This window comes from Trachymyrmex septentrionalis, unplaced genomic scaffold, assembly GCF_001594115.1.
Source record: "Trachymyrmex septentrionalis isolate Tsep2-gDNA-1 unplaced genomic scaffold, Tsep1.0 scaffold102, whole genome shotgun sequence".
NCBI lineage: Eukaryota > Metazoa > Arthropoda > Insecta > Hymenoptera > Formicidae > Trachymyrmex > Trachymyrmex septentrionalis.
Genome location: NW_017304145.1, coordinates 22,215 through 29,624, shown reverse-complemented (window position 1 = coordinate 29,624; position 7,410 = coordinate 22,215). Strand labels below are relative to the sequence as shown.

At 32.9% G+C, this 7,410-nt stretch overlaps 1 long non-coding RNA gene and 1 pseudogene across 1 annotated transcript; both read right to left on the bottom strand.

Moving 5' to 3' along the window:
* Positions 1 to 855: 855 nt before the first annotated feature.
* On the bottom strand, positions 856 to 1,742 carry LOC108756934. Its single transcript, XR_001939874.1, has 3 exons — positions 1,600 to 1,742; positions 1,176 to 1,347; positions 856 to 1,083 (listed from the first exon to the last, which is right to left on the bottom strand). It is a non-coding gene; the product is annotated as an uncharacterized LOC108756934 (long non-coding RNA).
* Positions 1,743 to 4,889: 3,147 nt separating this feature from the next.
* Positions 4,890 to 6,090, bottom strand: LOC108756929 (annotated as a pseudogene).
* Positions 6,091 to 7,410: the final 1,320 nt, after the last annotated feature.

Below are 7,410 nucleotides of genomic sequence, written 5' to 3'. Positions count from 1 at the left end.
TTTTATGAAATTTTGTTGAACTTTAGGTATTTTATATTATGTTATTTATACGTATTTGTCCGTTACGTTTTTTTGTTTTTAATTTATCCGTTTTATTAACTAGAACTTCAACAATGACAATTTTAATATTTTTGACTGTACAACCATACGGAAATAATGTTTCGAGATCGAGACTCACCCGAACTGTGATTACTCGGATTATGCGAATACTTGCGACAATTGAATTTATTCTGTTATTTTTTATTGTACTAATGTCTGAAGAGGGCTCAAACTGGTAGCCGAAACTTGTTACTTGTAATGTATTAGTTTAGAGTTTTATTATTTATTATTTTTTGGCGTGATGTTTCATCGCGTTTAATACAATATATAATTTTATGAAAAAATTAAAAAATGTGGTTGACTCTTACTTCGCCCGCTGATTGAGTTTTGTTATTACATTTATTATAAATTATCACATCTATAACGAGAAAAGAAAAATACTGATAATTCAATCACATAAAATTGGCAGTTTTTTTACGTAATAGATACCATTATGAATAACATGTTTCTTTTTCTTCTTTCTAATTTTACAGATTTATTACATTTGCAAATAAACTTGATATGGCATCTTTCCTCATAATTTTTTTGCTATCAATAATGCGGAATAATTTTGATGAATAAAAATAAATCTAACAAATAAGAGGTACACATTAGAGAAAAATATTTGTCTCACCAACTGTCATTAACGTAACATCAATATGTTAGAATTTTTCAATTACATAATCGTTACATACACTCGCATTATATTGAATTTAATATATTGATATTGAGTGAGAAATTACAACATTGATGTTATTTTTGTTGTGTTTACGGGAGTTACATTATAAAACATTTGTATACACGCTTTGGTACCAATCTCACACAGTAAAGCTGATTCTGAAGGTTTCCAATCAGGAATTTCGGCAGCATCAATCCATTTTTTGTCTCGAGTTTGCATCTTGGGCAAATGTTGTGCAGCAATATACTTTTTTATTAGAGTTTATGCATCTTGGAGAACTGCACCTGGCTGACACTTTATAATATGCACAAATCCTGTTTTGATATCTGAAATGTAAAAATTCGTAGTTTCATTTCATGCATTTATGTACAATAGAGGAAAGTATATATTTTCAAGATTAATAATAAATATCACTTACAAAGACCTTATCAATTGTAAAATTGAAAAGAAAAGCAGCATAAAGGTGATAAGCATACTGTTTTTGCAGTTATCTAAACGGCATTATGGCTCTATGAAGCTTGATTACCAAATCCAATCAGAGGAGACCGGGTCACGTGATGCAATTTGCTACTCTCTCTCTGTGAGGCTCTCTAAATGGGACATAGGAAAATGAATTCCTTTGGATTGAAAATCACATATAGGAAAATGAATTCCTTCGGATCAATTGCTGGATCTGACGTGTATCATATGACACACTGCAACTAATCAGAATTTTGCTTCCTATCATCAACACGAAATAAAATTCTGCTTTCTGATTGATTGCAGAACTTTATAATGCACGTCGGATCCAGCAAATAAGACATAGGAAAATGAATTCCTTTGGATCGAAAAATCACACATACAGGAACATTGCCGATTGTGTTTTATATACTTATTTTAATTTTGATTTGCATTTTCGCCTTTCTGTATACTATATATACGATATTCATGTTCTGATCATATTGACTCCGTATTTATCTGGAGACTTAATTACCTTTAGAATTATGTTTAGATTCCCGAGTGCTACCCAGGTATCATTCTATTCTTGTTATTTACTGAATGTTAAACAAGGATGACATCTGGAAAACACCCAAATGGGAATCCGAGCAGAGTCTCAATATGTTGATTAAGGTTTTGCGCACAATAGGACTAAGGAATTAGGAATAAAGAAAAAATGATTTCAACCTATCAGAAATCGTGTAGTTTAATGCATCCAATTTCTGATAGGTTGAAATTATTTATTCTTTATTCTTAATTTCTTATTCCTTAACTATGCACTTGTAGGTGATAATTTTCTCCGTTTATACCAACTTAACAAAGTTAGTTTTTTATAAATTTATGTTGTACATGTACAGCTGGTCACAGAGAGGTTGCAACACTTTTTCTTCGATGAATTTCGGAATGCAACTTGTTCTCCGAATGATCGATTCTTATTCATGGATGTATAAATAAGAGCCAATCACTCGATGAGCAAGCTGCATTCCAAAATCCATCCAAAAAAAAGTGTTGCAACCTTTCTATGACCGGCTATACGCGCAAGCATTGTCGGAATCTGCAAAAAAATAAGACCGCAGCACAGACTTTTGCATGACGCATAACGCATAGTGCATAAGCGAAGTAACTAATCAGAATCTTTCCTTTCCTCTCATTCCATGGAAAAGAAGAATTTCGATTAGTTCCTTTATATACTATTCCCTTATATACTATACATTATGCGTTATGCAAAAGACTATGTTACGGCCAATAAATTTGCTCAACAGAAAACGGCAGAATTGGCCGCATAAAGACATGACCAATCACGAATGTCCCGTAATTTCGCATCCCATGGGAGTGCACCCTGAATATGCGATTCCATAGTGCGGGATTGGCGGAACGTTCGTGATTAGTCGTGGCTTTATTCAGTCGATTTCGTTCCGCTAAAATGTGTTTTGCTATGTCTCATGGAGCGGAATTTCCGGAATGCGCAATTAGCGCTGACCAATCATAAGAACTGTTCTTTCCCGTAGATCACTTTCATTAGATCCACCGGAATAGCGTTTGTTATTGATTGCGCATTTGCAAGTTCCACTCCATGAAACATAGGAAACTAAACTCCTGGGAATCGGAAATCACACATACATTTAGGAACATTGCCCTATCTTTATTTTGTGTACTCATTTTAGTTTTGATTAACATTTTCGTTTTTCTGTATACTATATATGCGACATTCATGTTCTGACTATATTGACCTCCGTATTTATCTGGAGATTTAAGCAGGAAGCACAGACTCTTGCATAACGCACAACATATAATACACAAGAAATCCAACCAATCAGAGTTCGTTATTTCATGGAAAGGAAGGAAAAAAAGAACTTTGGTACATTTTCTCAATTGTATTGAGAAAATTGTATTGAGACTATGCATTACGTGTTATGCGTTATACAAGAGTTTATACTTCCTGCTTTAATTAATTACCTTCAGGATTATGTTTAGATTTCATCACCCAGATATCACTCCATTCTTACCAAATATTAAACAAGAATGACATAACACCCAGAGAACAGGTGAGAATCCGAACATACCTCAACATGTTAATTAATGAGCTTATAGGAGACGGTTACCTTCATTAAATCAGCTTAACAAGTTTAGTTTTTATAAATATACAAATGTAGTACATGTACACGCACACATGCAGGCATCGGCGGAATCCGCAAAAGAAATAAACTTTTGCAACAGAAAACGGCGGAATCGGAGGAATGAAGCCACCAATCACGAGTGTTCCGCCAATCCTGCATTGCGCCAATTCCGTACTTTGAGAACCCTAAGACTACCAATTATGGTCAAAGTTAGTTAACTCTATGTAATTTTATCTATGGTTAACGCCAAAAAGTTCATTTCTTTCTAGCGTTGGCGTGTCACGATTAAGCTTAATCGGCATTGATGAAACCGGCCTTTAAAAACATAAATTCATTGTTAATGCAAAGAATTTGTGTGTTTAAAGCAGTGGAATTTTGTTTTTAAAACAGTGAATTTATGTTTTTAAAACAATGAATTTGTGTTTGTAGTGATTAAAGCAATGAATTTGTATAAATTGTGTTGAATTTTGATTGCTTTTCTATGGTGATTTTGAGAAAATCTTCATTAATAAAAGGTACTCCAATATGTTTCTTTGTAAATGGTTTATGTTAAATTTGATTATATAGTTTCTTAAAAAAAGTGACCGCAAAAATCGCTCGTTTTTTTGGCACTTAATTTTGGAACTGAACTGTGTTCCAAAAATTTTACCTTATATTATAAAGATCTATATATACTATATAGATTTTTTTATCACAAAGAAGTTTAAAGATGAGGTGAAAATTATTATCCGAACAGAGAGGGATGGAATCAAACGGATTTTCGCATAGATGTAATATGTGACTCCCCTCCCCGCTCCTACTATGATAACAATTGTTACCTCAACCTGAAACTTTTTTATAATTAATATCTCATTACAATATATTATTTGGCATACAATTCAGTCAAAAACATGAGCCCCTAAAAAACGGGCAAAAATATAAAAAGTGACCTTCTCTTTTGAGTATCAAATCTTTTGTAGGAATATCATCCCAGTGAGAAATGTCAATGAAATTGATATTGAATCGACATCGATTCGACGTCAATTTGATGATTTCGAACTGACAAGGTCGATTCGATGTCAATTCCATTATCATTTCTCACTGGGATTAAAGTTAATATTATTTATATAACGTAGTATCCGAATTACATGGAATTGGTGCCAATTGTTGATATCAAATCTTTTTTATGAATAATACATAAAATTTTAAGGAATTTCACTTGGCTCCAATTTTGTTAGTATCAAATCTTTTATATAAATAATACATATGATTAGAGTTAAATAAATAACCAGAGACAGTACCATTTTTGTTTTACTTTTTAATTTAATAGAATTTAACTTAATTAGTTAAGTAATAACCTCATTAGTTAAGATTGTAGCATTTGAGTTTTAATTTTTTATTTAATGTTTATATGTTCTTCCATCTTTTCCCCCTCCTTCTTCTTATTCCTCGTTGTATTTTGTTAATGTATTACTCGAATTAGTCGACCTAAGATATTCTGCATTTGTCACAATAATTCATCTCTCGAACATTCGACGTTGAGTACGTTTATATTAAATTTAACAGCCTCTGTTACAATTCTCGTAACTCGTCAAATTTGTAAAATTATTTTTTAGCAAATAAATATTACCATGCATATATCGGAAAGCCAAGGTCGGAGCCGACGGTATTCCTGGGAATACTGCTTGTAACGATTGATACAAGCGAACACTCATACTACATTCGTCTATCTGCGCCACATCGTTATTATCGAAAATTGCATAGGTTTGTTCTCTGTTAGTATTTACTACGATATTAATCAAAGTATTCATGGGAAATCCTAGACTCGAGAGATATTTTGGCCAATCTTCTTTCAATTTGAAACTGGGATAATCGACCATGTAAATCATATTATTTACAAACAGTACTATTTCACCCGAAGGCGTTTGATATGCAGCTGATAAGGAGAAATTATCCGGAAGGAAATTCATGTAGCTGTTTAGTACGTATGTCGTATTTTTTATCATCTATATTTATCGACCATACGTAGCGTTGATACGTGATGAATATTTGATGATGTAATACTAACACCGTATTCACATATTGTAAAGTACAGAGATTTACGTACTCGGGTTTATTTGTCGTAATATCGGTAGTTGACGTTGGTGGTTGTGTAGTTGCTGTTGTTGTTGTTGTTGTTGTTAGTCTTGGATTTTTAATTCCATAGAGTTGTTGAATGGCTAAAATGTCCTCTATATTTAATGGTTTTATTATTATTATTACTTACAAATGCGAACATTATGGAGTCTTCACGCGGACTGTGTATTAATCCTAATGCGTGTCCAATTTCGTGTGTTAACATATTAAGCAAATATTCCTTGTTAATAGCAGGTTTTTTGCTTAGGTATATATGCCATGGTGCATATTTGCACTGTCCACGTATATTTCAGCGATGTAATTGGGAAGGATAGAACGCGTGAGCGAGTACTCCACCAAGTCCATTGAACGAAGAGGAGCAAATTTTTTCATTACGTTTATGATCAGCGTACGTGTGTGTGTGTCACTACAATAAGATATTAAGATGTCGGGATTTAACGTTTTACGTTCGAACGATAAAAATAAATTCGCTGCCCATAGCGAGAACGCGAATGCGGTAGTTTTCAAGGTCTGTGCATCCGCTAAATGAAACTTCCACGTGAGATGTGTTTTCGTCCATTTCCTCTTACCTGTATTTTGCTCGTGGTGCGGAATGTCCGGGAGACCACATCGTGGTTTACGCATTTAATGCAACTTATAGTTATTCAATATACCATCATCAGCTGTATTTGATAATATTCTTGGAACAACGAAATCGCCTGTTTAATTTCTCCCTCTTCGATTGATGATTGCGTATTGTTTTCAACGTTACTCAAATAATCATATTTTAGTAGATTTTTGTAGAATTATTTCAGTATCTATACTTTGATGATTCGTCGCTGCCGTCGTCTTCGTCCTCGTTGTCGTCGTAGTAATCGTAACGAAGATGATGATGATGAACGCGAGAGACACGATATGTAGAAACGATGTATACTCGAACTTTGTCAATAATAATGAATCACGTTTCGTGATTATTTTGTATATACGACATGTAGTAAAAACGATACATGAATCGCGTTTCGTAATTTTTATATTTCCTGATGAGACTCTTATCTAATTGAGAAAAGGGAAATGAAATATCATAAATATGGATCATAAATATTTGAGTTAAGGGAAATGAAATATCATAAATATGGATCATAAATATTTGAGTTAAGATATAATATGTTAAGATATATGTAACATATTTAACGGAATATGTGTTTTACATTACAATACAATATGATAATGTAAAATTCAATAAAAAAAGAAAAAAATGGTATCGTAATACAGTATATATTTAAATAGAAATCATAATAAAATGTCAAATAGAGAGATTGAAAAAATATTATATAATTTTGCGAATAACATTAGTCAATGGATTGTACTCTTTCACCCTATCGTGAATAATAAGCTGGGTTCAGTGGAATATTTTCCTTACATTCGATTTCTATACGAATATCCACAGTAGCGCTCTTTATCGATTCGTTTTGGGGAGAACAATCGATCACTACGAATGGATCGTTTACAATAAATTCCGCGACAGATAACAGAGCATCGCGATTGTTTTAACCGTAGTATGTCTTTTGAAGTTTTACATACATATCGTAGAGTATAGTGAATTTGTTGCGTTTGATATCTAAATTCATATCGTCGTAAGGATAAAAATCAGAATTTAGAAAAAGTTTTACATTAGTGAGATTACATGCGTCGAATTGTGAACAATTTTGCGATAGTATGTTTCTTCTTCCGAATTGAAGCGCAAAAATTATATATCGCGGTTTTTCTAATTGCAATATTGTTTTAACAGTCCATGAATGTTTCGTTGTGCTTTGAAGCAGAGGAAATTCGTACAGGTCCCACGACCAAAAGCCCATGCTGAGATATCGTCCACCTTTCAACGTTCACAAAAGTGATAATTTATTAACATCGTTTAACACTACATTTTCCATTGTATCTTCAATAGCATTATTTTAGGTTGCTTCG